Below are 16,390 nucleotides of genomic sequence, written 5' to 3'. Positions count from 1 at the left end.
ATTCTCAAGTCAGACCAAGGACACACTAAGTTTACTGAAAGACCAACTTTGGCTCAATAATGAAAAGAAAAATTCTTTGTTAAAAATCACTGACTTAGTGGTGTAGCTGCTGGTACACTGTCCATGCTACAGTATATAATCCCACAGCCATGCTCCTTAAGCAACCTTAACTAGACTCAGTTCATTACACACAAAAGACATCAAAGTGCAAGGGAACTTATTGGAAATAAGTTGTTCAGCAGAAGTGGGGAGATTAGAGGAGGTAATGGGATGGGTGTTAGCAAAATACATTATGTACATGCATGAAATTATGAAAGAACAGATAAAATAAATTTTAAAAAAATACTTCTGTATTTCTGGACACACTCAACTGGAAGCCAGAAACATTCTATCAAGAACATCACTCCACCTCAACTGCTCTGCAAATCTCTCATAAAGGCCAATTTCCTGATTCATTTTTTTCCAAAGCTATCCATTTGACTCTCTGTGAATATTTTTTTCCCCTCTAGAAAAACAAAAGACCCGTGTCTCAACTCACTGGTTTGTAAACAGTACTGTGAAGTCAAGAGGAAATGATTAATGGTGTGCATGGTGGGGGAGGGAGAGAAGATGGAGTTAGGGAAGGCTGCAGAATGCTGATTGACAGGAAGGGTTAGACATGGGCAGGAGGGCAGCAAAGGCATGAGAACACAGAAGAGCTTGGTTCACTGAATGCATGGTGTGTGTCCTGGGATGACCTGACTTAGGGCCATCAGGGTAATGGTAGAAATAGAGGTTAATAAGTAAGGTTGATTTCCACACTATTTAACGCCGAGCATGGCATGGCTCTGAACCAATTAAAATGGAGCCAGCCAACTCAGATCCCTGTGAAGTGCTAGGCAACTAACTGACCTGCCAGTAAGCCTGAGAAGTAACTTCTGGTCAGATTATCCTAAATGAGGAGAAATGCAATCACGTTTGCAATTGAGATCATCCTTAGGGGAGGCTGGATTGCTAAATGTCTTAGTGTCTTAGTGAATGTGTGAAGCTGATAGAATTTACTTAGCAAGTCATTTCAAAACGAAATGCTGATTGGAGTCCCAAACTCAGCCATGGAAAGAAGCCTGTAGAGCACAGTCCAGGGTGGCAGCAGTGGCAGCAGCAGCCATAGTAAAGCTCACAGTAGGCCAAAATGAAAATCCAACCTTTGGTTTCTGAGAAACGAAGCTTTATCTCCTTTTCTGGCCGTTGGTACTGTAGTGACCTTCAGGCAAAGCCTGGCTTGGCATTGACGGCTGATTTTATTTACCACAAACAGCAACTCACCTATTTATACTCCCTTTTCCTGGTGACACATGGACTAAAAATGAGGTAGGGCTGTTTGAGACAGGAAGATAAACATCAGTTAATTTAAAGCAAATTTTTTCCAGACAAACGACCTCTAAGTTAAGTGATCAACAAGCAGAGGCACCATGTCACCATACTAAAATTCCTCTTCTCTTTTTGATTGGAGAGTCATCAGCACTGTGGAATAAGGATCACTTCCCAGTGGCAGGGAAGGGTTTTCCATTAGCTCCAAAAAAGGACTAAGCCCTAAGCAGGATCTGGGCCCATCAGTCAGTGGATTGTCAGGAACATTTGTTGTCAAACTTCTGGAGCATAATGAGAAGCCTTTGTAGAGGAATGTGACATCACCCAAAGCACCCTGAGACAGCTTCTAGGGACAAGCCACTTGTTAGGCTAGACCAGTGTTCTGAGTAGCACTTGTATGTTTAGCTGTAAATGGCCAGAGATGCTCTCATTCTTTTGTAGTGAGCTATTGCTGGCAAAGCTGAACCCACTTCAAAAAGAATCTTCTAAACTAGGTCTTGAGATATTTCCCTAACTCCAAGGCACACAGCATGTCAGAGGCCTGGGGGGGGGGGGTGAAAGTTGTACTTAGAGCCAGGAATGTGACTAGAGGCAAGTGATGTCTCAGTCTCAGTGCCTGTGAAAGTAATCCTCTTCTAACTTATGGCTGCTGTCATGGTCCCCTAAGGCATTAGGAAGTAATGAGTCAATGAACTGGTGATTGCTGTGTAAGGGTCACATGACAATGTTGTTGTTCTCATTGGTTCAGACGGCACAGGAAGGGGAAAAAAGCAAAGTCTTCCCTCTGCAACATGAATTCCTAGGCCTGCCATTGGAGAATGGACTTCAAAAGCTCTTAGAAACAAGATGGAGCTGGGACAAGGGTTGAGGGTAGGATCAGTGGGTAAAATGCTGGCTGTGTAAGCATGAGGATCAGAATTCAGATCCCAGAACCCACACACAATCTGAGTAGGGTGGAGAGCTGCCTGTAATCTCAGCATGCATCCTGAGATGGAGTGGGGGTGGGGGTCTTTAAGGCAAACTGGCTAGTCAGACTTACCAAAACAGTGAACCCTGGGTTCAGCAAGAGACCCTATCTTACATAAGAGAGAGCAATCAAGGAAGATACTGGATGCCAATCTCTGGCCTACACATGCATGCACACATACACATGGCCAGGTGTCTGCAACACCACACACACACACACACACACACACACACACACACACACACGTATGTGCATACCATACACACATATAGAGAAGAGGAAGAGGAGGGGAGGAGGAGGAGGAAAGGGGTGATGATAATTAAGTAGGACTGAAAGACAGTCAGTTGTCTGGGCAGCAGTGGGAGAGCCCTGGGGCTGATGATGTTGGGAAAGGTGAAAATCAGTGAACGGAAGATGGCTGAAAGAGAACTGACGTCAGAAATGGGAAGAAAAATAAGTGTAGCCTTTGAATTTCTGCTGTCTGGTTCAAGCCCTAGCTCCTCATCCTCTGACTGTTTCTTGTCTATTCCATCTGTAAAATGGGCATAATTTTAAATTTATCTAACTTAAGGGGTTATTACAAAGGCTCAAAATTATAGTTAAACAGCTGAAAATAGAAGCTATCCATGAAAAGTGACCATTCTTTGGGGGAAAACTGACTTAATTGTAACACAACAGAATGCAATACATCATGAAGATACAGGTCACTGATTATCAGGGTTAGAAAGGACTCTCTAGAGCTCTCTAGAATTAATATTGGGTGGGTGAGACCAATAGAGGTGAACTAGCAGTCACACAGCTATTGGTGATAAAGTGAGACCCCAGCAAAAGTAATTTCCTCTCCTTGTCCTCAAAGACTTCCTAGGACCAATACACAGCCATGAACTCTTAGAACAAAAACCTTATGACTTAGAAGCATGTTCAGCCTCTGTGGTGGACTTACATATGCAGATGCCCTGGGGGATAGGAGGTGGTGCACACTGGAATCCAGGCTGGCCCATTGGGCATCAGGCCCTGTCCATCAACACATGGATGGACAAACAGCCTAAATATCCATCAATAGATGAAAGAATAAATAATTTGCATCATGCCTATACAATAGAGTATTGATATACCATAGAAGAAATGACATACTGACACATAATAAAACTTGAATAAACCTAAACACATCATGCTAAATGAAAGAAGCCAGACAAAAGGCTATATATTAAACAATTTCATTCATATGAAACATCCAGAATGAGGAATCTGTAGACACAGAAAGTCATTAATAATTGCTTAGAGCTGGAATTTGCTTGGGGTTAAGGGAGTAGGGGGAATAAGAAGTAACTGTTTTATGGGTAGAGGGTTTTGGGGGGGTAATGAAAGTATTTTGGAATCTGATAAAAGTAGTGACTGTACAGTTTTGAATGCACTTTTATGTTACCAAACCATTAACTTTAAGGTGGTTCATTTTTTGTTAAAAAATACATAAGCTACAATGTATTGGCTTTGCTTTAATTATAGTAGCTGATACATAAATAATAATAATTTCTTGGGGACTGGGCAGGAGGACACACAGATGCCCACCTGGGGCTGCTTGCCCTAGGTGGAGAGAAAAAAACCACAGGCCCACTCTGAAGTGCCTAACAATAGGGTGTCAATTATGGTGAGCAAATCTATGGTGGTGGAGAGAGTATGGGAGGCTGGCTCTCACTTTTTCCCCAGGGTACTCTTGAGGCGAGAGGGATAAGAAATATTTAGACAGAAAGACAGTGTGGAGAAGACAGGCAGAAACACAGGATAGCTTCAGGAGGACCTAGATCAATATCCAGCAACCCCTTCTGTCTCTCATAAAGGGCTTTTATAGGAATGCCAAGGGGCAGGGCAAAAGACCTCCCCAGCACAGTCAAATGCAGACCCTTCCAAACATCTGGTAACTATGCATGTGGTCAAGCAATTTCCTAATGCAGTCCTGCTGGATAAAGCAAGCTCAGATCTCACTAGGAAACTTCTGTTGGTCCCCACAGCTCCCCCCTCTTTATATAATAAAAGGCCCGCCAGGCCATTCTGATAGATTGTGCCTGTATTAGGTCATTTGTCTTTACTAATCTTCCTTACCCATCATGGAGATACACTTTCCTTCAAGCATACTCTGGCTTAGGTTGGAAGTTAGCAAGAAGAAAGTTGCCCATCTTTAATTACCAGCCTCTGACAAGACGGGGTACAGAACCTAACTCAGCTCTGATTCAGGTCCCTACTTAGAGCTTACAAGTAGTTGCAACATCCACAACTATCCCTGGGCTGCCACATCCCCCAGTAAAGGAGTAGAGAATAATGAAGAGGGAATGTTCTTTTTGAATGGGTCTAAGATGTCTATAACAGCCTTAGCTGTGCCAAGCCCTTTTCTAAATCAAAACTCTTGATGCAATGGCATCAAATAAACTACATCAAACTTAAAGGTTCCCTTAACTTCACCAAACCATGGTTCATTAATAAATTAGCATAGTTCTAGTATGAACATTACTATACATATTTACAGCTAGCATAAATATCACTATACATATTTACACTTTTTACAAACTTACATTCAAAAGTAAACTCTATAGGACTACTTTACAAACCTTAGCAAACATCTAGAAAAGATCTCTTAACAGAACTATTTATATTTTCTTCCAACAAGACAGAGAGTACACAAATAATGAGTTACCACAGTTAAAATTTTAGGTGAACTCAAAACTGCTTCATTCCTGTAGTTTGGAGTTCAGAGTCAGCTTTGATATCATCCTCAAAGTTTTCCTGACAATTTGAAGTCAGAGCCTAATTCATCAGTGGCTCAGGAGTCTTTGTATCCAACTTCCTAGACCCCGGAATTCAGTGAGTGCCATTGCTAGGGGGGCTGTAACACTTGGGATGACACCACTCCCCAAATCCACCTTTCCCACCAGGCCCTCTCAGCCATTCTGGAACTGGAGGAAGTGCATCCAGCAGTGGATGGTCATCAGCCCCAAGGGGCTTTCCCTTTACTTATTTAGCTCACCTGAGTGCCACAATTCAAACAAATGTTGCTGAAACTTCACTCAGCACTTTCAGTTAGCTTTCTCAAGAAGCCTTGCCTCAGGGCAAGAATGGTTGCCATGGTAACTTAACTGAGCCACCTTTCTATTCAGCTGGTAAGACTCAAAACTGTTCCTTAAAGGGGACACGCATTAATTTGCTGCTAGTAAACAGAAGTGGTGTGGACCTGGGCTCTGTTTCATTACTAAATGGCAACAAAACCTTTTGTCACAAACTTCTTAGCAGTTTGGGGGCTCCCTTGTTCTCCTACTTTCCCCAGACAGCAGGATGGAATCTCAGTATCAGTAACATTCGTTCCACTGCTTTTCCTCCAGCTCTTCTGGAGGAGCATCATTGAAGCTGAGGTTCCTCTGTTTCACACATTGTATCAAATGCTCAGGCAGCCATTAAGCTTCATTTGATGACTGATGGTACAAATTCCCCCTTCTTAATTTTTTGAAGCTGCATCTTAAGATTGCTATGAGCTCTTTCAATGATGCCTTGCCTTTGATAAATTTCTATTAGCCCATGGTTCCCTCTTATATCTCAGGCACAACCCAGGTTCCTTATTCATCCTTAAGCTTTTTCTACACCCAAAGCAACTTCCCAGAGTTCAGGCCACATTCCCTTGCTTTCTAAAAGGTCTCAAAGTGACTTGACAAGTGACATTAGCATTTTAATTGCCTCCTGACAGGCAAGCTTTGTTCACCTGTTTCCTGTTCCCTGGAGCTAAGCTTTCTAACAGTGCTGGGGAAAAAGCAGCATTTGGGGCTGTACCTGTACCAGCAGCAAGCAGTTTTTAACTCCTCAAGCTGTTTGAAAGGAATTTGGAACATGCACCTGCATGATATTTCCCTGGGTGTCTTGCTGCTCTATTATGGGGAACATTTGAAGGCCTTGCCCTTCTTCTCCCCTGCTAGCCACTTCCCGAATGCTGGCTTGAAAAGGAGATGCAGCACTAACAGTAAGGCTTTGCAGTTCTCTAGGGGATTTTTGGGCTAAGGCAGTTGCAGCAACCTTTCTATTCTAATAGACACCCTCCTCCAGGGCGAGTCTAATCCTGTCCCTACAGAAGAAAGATGAGTACCCTTCTGAGAAGGAGAGACCTGAAGAGTTTCCAGTTTTTGAGTAAAAAAAAATTACTAAACTTTTTAAGCTCTTCAGTTCTCTTGTCTCATCCCAAGACTTCTGTTCCCTTAAATCAGCTTCATGGCCAAGCAGGAACTAACTCTGATTATACGATGTTATCAACAAGTGTTTTATCCAGTGGCACTAGAGTGAAGGGTTTTGTCTTGTCCTTGTCCACCTCGGGGAAAATTTTGCCCCTGCCACTCAGGACTCAGAGCTAAGATGTCCTCCCCCCTAACACAGCCAAGTGCAAACCCTTCCAAATACCTGGTAACCACACATGTGGTCAAGCTATCCCCTAATGTGGCTCTGATGGGTAAAGTAAGCTCAGATCTCACTAGGAAATCTCTGTGGGCCCCCACAAGAGAGGCAGAATGGTTCATGTCCTGTGGAGAAAGACAGATCTGAAGAGGTGAGGCAGTGAGGAATGGGCTGATATGGGAGGCCTGTTTGCCACCTGGGGCTATAGTGACATCCAGATATGGGATGCTACCAAGGACCATGTCTGGGTCTGTGGTCCTACCACAGCCAGGTCTGTGTGTGTTGATGTCCATGACTCCTGTTATCACAAAAGGTCATGAGGATGCCCAGGGTCTGGGCCACCACATGTGGCCACATTGGTGCCAGAGGGCCATGCCTCCACAGGGGCCATCCCAATCTGAGTGGCCTGTACTGCTGCCTGGGACCATTGAAACCAACATTCTTAAGCTGCAGCCAAGGGCCATGTCTGGGTCTGTGGCCTTGCCACAGCCAGGGTCACTGTTGATATCCATGGTACCTCTTACCATCAAAGGCCATGTGGATATCAGGGTCTGGGCCCCCACCTGGGGCCATGTTGGTGTCTGAGGGCCACCCTGCAGCCAGGATGATGCCAATCTCAGTGGCCTGTGATGCCAGCTGCTGGTGTCAGCCCAGCCGCTGGGTCTGTGCTACTCTACCACAGCTGGGTTCTGTGTTGATATCAGTTGCCTGTATTACTACAGGGGCCCATGCAAACCATGTGTTGAAGTAAGAGGTTCATGCTGAGCTGACCCCACCCCTCACTGGCCCCAGGAGAGCTGTCCCCCCATTGAAGAGCTGGACCCCCCCCCAGTAGGAGAGCTCTTCCCACCACACACTTGGGAAAGCTGGCTCCACTCCTCATCTGAGATGAGTGGTTCCAGTGGCCCAGACTGACCAACTCAGCTACTGCCCAGACACACCACATCCAGAGCTTTGAGATAGCAATCCCCAACACCTACCCCATCTATGACCTGCTAGAGTGCATGAAGGAACTGTTCCTATGGATCCAAGGACAAAGGATCTCCATGACTCAGGGCAACAGCAGGATATCAGGGAAGAGTTTCAGTGAGGGCCCAGTATTGATGGTATACCAGAAGCTAGAGGCCTTGAACCAGACCAACAACTCACTACACAGTGATCATTTGCAAGTTAAGCTGTTTGAACAAAAGAGTATACTTCATGATACACAGCAGCTCCCAATGCCAGTAAAAGGAATGAAGAGGTGATGGAGGAGAGGGAGAGATGGAGGAGCGAAGTGGGTATTGTTGTTTGCTTTTTTTGTTTGCTTGTTTGTTTGGGGTTTTTTTTTTGTTTTAATTAATTTTTTTATTTTTTTTTTTCATTTTCCTTTGGGGAGGACACTATAAGGGTAAAGGGTGGATACAGAGGAACTGGGAAATGAGTGGGACTGGGATGCATGATGTGAAATTCCCAAAGAGTCAATAAAAATTTATATTTAAAAATAAAATTTCTTAACTAGTCATTACAATAATTCATTACAAACCTAGAAGTTTATCTATTCAGAATGTTTGTGTCAATTATCCTCTACACATTTCATATTTTTTTCTTCTTGGATTATATGTCTGTAGTATATGTGTATGTGTGTATGCATGTTCACATGTGTGGGAGCTCATGTACGTGCACAGGTGCATTTAGAAGGACACGTCTTCTTCACTTGCTCTCCACTTTATTAATTGAGGCAGGAGCTGTAACTGAACTCAGATCTGGATGATCCCATATAGTCTAGCTGGGATTCCCTATCTCGGCTGTAGGAGCCCACAGAGGTTTCCTAGTGAGATCTGAGCTTGCTTTATCCAAAATGGATTGACCACATGCATGGTTCCCAGGTGTATGGTTGTGCTAGGGAGAGGTCTTTTGCTCCACTCCTTGGCATTCCTTTAAAAACCCTTTAGAAGAGACAGAAGGGGCCAGTGGATAAGGATCCAGGCCCTCCTGAGGCTATCCTGTGTTTCTATCTGTCTCTCTCCCCTCTATACTTCTATCTAAATCTTTTATCCCTCACTCCTCAAGAGTACCCTGGGGAAAAAAGGTGGGGGCAGGCCCCCCACACTCGGCCTCTCGAATTCTGGTATTACAGGTAGCTGCCTCACCTGTCCAGTTTTCATATCGACTTTTAAGGATCCAAACTCTGATCCTCATGCTTGTGTGACAAATGTCTTGTCCACTAGGTCATCTTCTCAGCCTGAAATTATCTGTACTTGCTGTGCCTCAGTTTCCTGATCTGCCAAGTGGGTATAATAATATTTGCCACATTCATTGTTGAGATTAAGTATTAGATATAAATGGAAATGTACCCACATTTGCAATCAGGTAAATTTGTTTGCATTTATATCAAATTTTAACATGTTCATACTAGATAAGATCTCTACCATTGAGCTAAATCTCCAGTTTCAGTATATTTAATTTATGAATTCCCTACCATTGCTCTCTTTTCCATTTTGATTTTCCAACAAGACAGGCTGCTGTAATAGCAGAGAACATTAGTTTTATAGAGGAAATGTCTTTGCTCTTGCTTTGTTCTCAGAGGCAGTACCTGTGTAGCAAGGTATACTTTCTTGATCAAAGGCATTTCCCACATTGTCATTAAGTCCTCAGACCAAAAAAAAAAAAATGCAATGTCTAAGCTGTACATGTTCCAGAAATATACGTCATGAACAGAACTGACAATAGGTCTATTCTCTAGGACTCCCAGGACCTTCCCTTCCTCATTAACATGTGTAGTTCCCATAGCTTCTGCTTACCATCTCAGTCATGTGACTAGAAGTAGTCACATGACCCCAGGCAGGACACAGAAAGCTAGGAAACACATGGAATTGCGTGATGTATTTAGATAGCCATTGTTTCTTCCATGTTGTTTCGCATTAGTCCAAAGAACTCTAAGCCAGAAGTTCACTTCTGGTTCTGCCTTGACCTTGCAAATGTGCTCCTTGGAACTGTGCTCCAGATTTGTTATTCCAGTTCTCCCGGGGCCCCTGTGGTCACATTCTTGCCTTAACTCTAAACTTCAGTTCTTGTGATGGGGAGCAGTTCCTCTGAGTGCCTGTTACCAAGGCTTCCCTTATCTACTTACGGCATGTCTATAATCTGATAACAGATTCTGTGCTCTAAATATACTGCAGATATAACCCGGCTGCTTGCCTTCTCTGAACTTGTCTATACTTTTTCTGGCTGATTCCAGAACCTTCCCTTTATTTTCTGTTCGCCTTTGCAAAATTTGGCTGTTCACAACCCGGCCTACTCCCACTACCATCCAGGATCTGGTTCTGACAAAGGAAATGGAAAAATAAGGAAAATGGTAGCAAAGTTCAGAAAAAAAGGGAGGTGGAATAAAAGCAATGTGATCTAATAAGTGCTCGTTACACGTGGAATGGAATTTATGTCTAAAAGTCACTGAACCTTTCTGAAATTGCTGTTTCTTCATCTACAGTCTGAATAAGGTAGGCAGATTAACATTAAGGTCCCTTCCATCACTTAAAATGTATGATTTTCTAAGTAGATAAGAACTTTGTTTAAAATCTTTGAGATCCTTTGAGAATCAGAGAGAAAAAAGCCAGAGCATGCATATTAACTCAGAAGTAGTTTGCCAACATTTTAAGTGGAAACTATTATTATTTAGGAGCATCTAGTTCTAATGGTTAAGTATTTTCTAGGGATTTCCTGGATAAAGTCTGGAACCTTTACTTCTAAAATGGAAAAAAGGAGAGTTAACTTTTCGAGTTAACTTTTAATATATTTCACCTGACCATGATGAACATATTAAAGTTGCCCAAGTGGGAAATTTATAAAGCACTTTTTATTCTGCCCATTTTTATACTAGTCAAAAGAGACTGAAATTCAGTATGTTCTCAAATTAGTTAAAGAAAACCCTTGTCAGATCCCCCACAATCCATCTGGTTATTATTATTAAAACATCATGGGGTATATGTACTTTCCATTGGAAAAAAATGAATAATCCCTTCAAAAACGTCATTTCATAGGTTTTGAAACATGAAAGCAACTGTTAGGGGAGCTATCAAAGCTGTCTAACGTGCAGTGTGAGCTGTCAAGGGAAAACACATAAAGGATTTTTCAATAACTGGAAGTTCAGTGGATTCTGATGCCAAAGCCTGGGATTGTAAGAACACTTGGTGGAATTCTTAAAGACAGTTGTCCACTGCCTACAGGCATCTGAACCCAAGAGACAAATCCTGAGTCACCTGGACCACATTACACTGTCTGGGACCTGGAAAGTTGCAAAGAGAGGTCCACTCAGAGACAGCCCTGACACACATGCCCTCATGAGAGAGAAGAGTTCCAGTTGTGATATTGGATTCCAAGAGGGCCATGTCCTGTGCAGCCTTGCCTCTAACACACCAACTCCAGTGAGAAAACACTTCTGAATACATTAGAATGATACAGGATACATTAGAATGAGCAAAGCCTGCAGTTTGGTAGACTTGGAGCCATGTCTGAACTCTTGGCTTCCTAGTCATCAGCTTGGTTATGAATCTAGCATAGAAACTGATTCATAAGAGACACTCAAGAAGTCTCTCTTGACCCAACCCATTGAACCAAAGAAGTACTGTTCTGGCCACAATTAACTTCTCTTGGTGTAGTGTTGTGTATGGACTCTAAGGTAGGCTCCATGGGATCAGATCCTGGCTATACAGGTACTTAATTCTCTGGGTTCAATTTCTTCATCTGTCAAGGAAGATGATGATCATATCTACTCATAAATCAAAAGTGCCTAAAACAGTATCTCATATATAATAAGCTCTACATACATATCTAGAAAACAAAGTCAATTGGGTTATATATGTTACATACTTGGGTAACATATTTGGTTTCTGTTTTGTGGTTTTTGGTTTGGTTTTGGTTTTAGTTTTTAATGATGCTTTGGGTTTTAGCATAAGAAAGTATTAACCATGTAATTCTAGGTGGAGAAAAAGATGAATATAAAATTTTGCATCCAGGATGATCTGAACTTTGTTTAAACTAAGATTTTGCTTTTATGACTTTTTTTAAATAGATATAGAAAAAGGACTAAGAGAAAACAGATCAAAATGATACAGTGTTTATCTCTAGATGATGATGAAAGACATTTTTTTTTTTCTAGCATGTGCTTAGTATGTATTATCTTTAAACTTAGGAACATGGCAGTAGGCTCATGATCCAGTTCCAAAGCTTAGTGTGTGGAGTCCCAAAGCCTGTGTGGGACTCACATGTTATATGCAACAGTGTTGTCCTGTAAAATATTAAACATAAAGCCAGAATCGGAAGTATTGGTTGATTTTTTTTTTTTTATCTTACTGAAATTGTGGCATGTAGCACTTTTTTTTTTTTTTTTTTTTTTTTTTTTTTTTTTTTTTTTGGTTTTTCGAGACAGGGTTTCTCTGTGTAGCTTTGCGCCTTTCCTGGGACTCACTTGGTAGCCCAAGCTGGCCTCGAACTCACAGAGATCCGCCTGGCTCTGCCTCCCGAGTGCTGGGATTAAAGGCGTGCGCCACCACCGCCCGGCGCATGTAGCACTTTTAAGAAAGCCTCCAAAGCATCAAGAGATCCCTTTATGACATGTGTTAAAATTCTCAACCTGTTGGGAAGAACTCTGCCAGTGCCTGGAGGAGGGAATCTGTCTGCTTTGTGCAGAGTTCCTTGCCTGTTGCATGTGGCTGCTCGCCTTTGCTGTGTGAGCGGTGGAAGGCTGGGGAACTGCTGACCTTCCACACTCATTTGTCCCAATAACCATGAACTAGGAAACTGACGTGCAGCAGTGAGTCATTTTCCTGGTAGCAAGCCAAGCCCACCTTTGTCATCCCCACCCAACTTCTTGGGGTTTTGTTTTGTTTTGTTTTCATCCACAGTCACCCTGACTCCTCACAGTCACTCTGTGCAGAAGGGTCCATAGTAGGCCAGGTTTGTCGATGAATATTCTGAGGGCAATGGAAGATTAAATAGCTGTCTTGAGGCCCTATGCAGAGTAACCCATGGGCCAGGACTCAAATGCTAGTTGTTTGTCTCCTAAATTCTCACTCTCCCCTGCTCAGTGTACCCCATCTCAGAGGAGTGGCCAGAAAGAATATTCTCAGGTCTTGCTGAACTGGGAAGGCTTCCATATAATCTAGATTGCTGTCTGTTTAATCTTCGTCTTGTTGCTAGCCACAAGAAAACTTGGCATCTCCAAATCTGAAGGGCAGCTGGGTAAAAGGTTTCTTGTCACTAATTTAAAATAGCCACTATGGCTTATCTTAGATCTAGAGACTGACTTGGTCACATCCAGCAATTGTCTGTGAAAACTCTATCTTCCTATTGGTTACAGTGAGATTCCCAAACAGTGTTTCTGTTTGCCCAAATAAGGCAACCTATTAAAGCTCACCTTCCTAAGTCTCTTTGGAAGTAGTAATGAAGTCACTCCTTCTAGAAGAAGATGGATTCTACAAAGTGCTCCTTGACTTCTCAGTGGTCTTTCTCCTTGAAGACAGATTCTCTTTACATATATTATATATTATTCTCCCAAGTTGTACTTGTCAACAGAGCTCAGTGGTCATTCCAGGTTGAGCTTAAAAGTTCTCCCAAAAGCCTACATTTCTGGCTCTGAGCTAGTCCAGTGTGATGAGTCTCTGTGAGCTTTTGAACCAATTGATGAGTTCTTTATAACAAAGCCACAACCTGGACAAAACAGCCCAGTGACATTCTTGGTCAACTGGCCAAATTCCCCTCCTTCTCTTGCCTATGCTGTCATGGTTTTTGTAATTGTAGTGGTGGAGAAGGTTGGCCAACGGGAGAAATAAAAACCAGAGGACATAGTCTCAGTTCCCAAGAGACTTCTTGTATCCCCTATCCAGGTAGGCTTGGCCCATGGTGAGATTTAGCTCACAGGGAGTGTATTGGTTTGGTCAGGTTGCCATAACAAAATGCCATAAGCAATGTGACTTATACGGCAAAAATTCATTCTCTCATATTTTAAGAGGCTACAAAGCTATGATGCCAGCAGGTTGTAATTCTTCTGAGCTCAGCCTCTGGCCTTGGATATGTCTACTTTCTCACTGTGTCCTCACAAGGTCGCCCCTCTGTGTTCATGTCCTGATTTCCATTTCTCATAAGGACAACAATCATGTTGGGGCCTCTCCTAACAACTCCATTTTAACTCCTCTTTTAAAACTTCTCCAAACACAATCTCAGTCTGAGATACTGAGAATGGAGGCTTCAACTCATGAATTTTAAGAGGGCTCAACTCATCTCATAAGAGGAGGCCTGTGGAGAACCAGATTCAGTATTCTGCATGCTAAGTCTTCACACAGACCATGGCAACAGCCTTGCTTATACTGCCTCATGGTCTCTAGCCTCTGCATCTCTCCAGTCCTCTACTTAGTGACAATTGGACTATTTTTGCCTGCTAGACTGCTTCCCTGTTGCCCTTAGTTCATCAACTATTTGCTCAGCACATACCTGGGGTCATACACACCTTCACTGGATCCTCATTGCCTCCAAAGTAACTTTCTAGAGCTCACTTCTGTCTAGCTCACCCTATCTCCAGCCTCCTTGCCTATCACCACTACACTGTCACCCTCACCTCCTAAATAGGGGCTAATCTTCCTTTGGCTGTGGCTCCATCCCTTTCTGTCTTTCTATCTCATGTCTTCAGGCTTGAAGAGCTGTCTAAAGATGATATTTCAAAGGCATGTCTTCACTGCATACACATACACACCAAACCCCCAAGATGACTTCTCTGTATTCTACAAACCCACAGCACTGAACATTCTGTATCTGTGCTGCTCATTATCTTAAACGGCATCAATTTCTTCATATTGCCTCGCTAGGATGTGGGCTCCTGAGCAAAAGCACATTCCCTTATCTACCACCATAGGTGTGGGGCTATGTGTACCAGTATCCCACATCTAGTCGTTCCATACCTAGTAAAGAGGTGCTAAACAAAAAGATAGGTTAAATAATGGAGTCTCTTCATGGTGTTGGTAGCATTGATGGTCTATGCTGTGGCATTCGTGGGTTACTTGATAATGTCCTCTGCAAACATGAGTGATAAACAACCTATGGAGAGCATCCCTGATCCACCCACCTGAAGCAACACTTCAGTGTAGCTGAATATCTTAAATTAACCCATTTCTATTAGTCTATACTTTGCCACATGGCTTGTGGCTTACTGGTATCTTACATCTCGCTTGTCATGGCAGCAGCTGGCAGTGTCTCTTTCCTCAGCCTTCTACTTCCCAGAATTCTCCTCTCTGCTTGTCCCGCCTATACTTCCTGCCTGGCTACTGGCCAATCCGTGTTTTATTTATTAACCAATCAGAGCAACACATTTAACATGCAGACCATCCCACAGCACTTCAGTCAGCAGAAGTGCTATAAAGTGCATCAGTTATGTTAAAATTAGATACACGAAATAAGAGCCAGAGGCAGCAGCTTAAACTACCACTGACCTCAAAAGTCCATGCATCTTGTCACTGTGGTATGAAGCCCACACACTTCAGTGTAGCTGTCTGAGCCCTAGTACAACTGAATATGCTGTAAACCTGTGATGAACAAATTCCCTTACTCATGTTCTCATGAAGCAATCCAGGACAAGAAGTAGAAAAAAAAAATGTCCCATAGTGGTTAAAGGCTAAAGCAAAACAAGTACCTGCCCTGTCCATTACAGAGTAAATCAAAGCTGGAGGAGATTCAAGGAGACAAGCAAATGCCTAGCCCAATATTTTTCTCTGAATACTTCTTTTGGACACAGAGCAAAACAGACATTTTGTTTTCATTGACACAAAATCTCAAGGGAATATTATAAAAAACTGAACAAGATATACAGACTTCAAGACATCCAGCTATTTACATGGCATCTCCAAGTGGATGTATTAAAATCAAACTTGGTGTACACAAGGTAAAATATGAGAAAGTCTCTCTAGAATAATTGTGGTCCTCATCATTTGTGTCCCACTGAAAAAAATAAATGAGTGAATGTGAATGAATGAATGAATGAATGAATGAATGAATAAAGGAAATGAAGAAGAAACATCTGAATAATGCCATCATCAGGCATCTGGTTATGATGACAGTGTTCCTTGAACCCCTGACCCCTTTCTCTCCCCCAACCCCAAGGCTCATCTGTCACCAGGTCCTGTTCATTTTATTTCTAAATACATTTACCTTTCAGCTGCTCTCCATCTGTGTCTGAACCCAGGCTACCATCTCATCTTATCCAGACAATTGTAGGAAACTCAATTCATCAGCACATTCTTAGTCCCCACCAAAAATTCCCTTTGTTGCTACAGCCAAAGTGATCTTTGGTGGGAGGGTGGGGAATTTATTGCATCTCTCTTCTGCTGAAAATGTCGAGTGATTTCTTTTTTATCTAAGTCTGCAAACCTTAGTCCTGAGCGAGCCACCCGCACACCACATAAGCCCGGCACACTCTATGTTCCTTCCCTTCCCAAAGCCTCGAGAACCTACTGATCTCCATCTAAACAGCACCGTTGAACTCTACTTCAACCACACATTCTAATTAGCTATCTTTATTGTTGTTCTATTAAAAATATAGAATTGTTCTTTACCATAGAGTTTCTATTTGTTACTGTGACTACAACTACTATCTTAGAACACCTAACACAAGATCTACCCTTT

At 42.6% G+C, this 16,390-nt stretch overlaps 1 protein-coding gene across 1 annotated transcript in view; it reads left to right on the top strand.

Moving 5' to 3' along the window:
* Me3 (malic enzyme 3) overlaps positions 1 to 16,390 on the top strand; it is a 200,659-nt gene that overhangs the window by 51,372 nt on the left and 132,897 nt on the right. The gene's annotated exons all lie outside the window — the stretch shown is intronic.

The sequence above is a fragment of the Peromyscus eremicus genome, chromosome 1, assembly GCF_949786415.1.
Source record: "Peromyscus eremicus chromosome 1, PerEre_H2_v1, whole genome shotgun sequence".
Classification (NCBI taxonomy): domain Eukaryota; kingdom Metazoa; phylum Chordata; class Mammalia; order Rodentia; family Cricetidae; genus Peromyscus; species Peromyscus eremicus.
The sequence above is the reverse complement of the archived record's forward strand: the minus strand, read 5'-3'. Positions and strand labels throughout refer to the sequence as shown.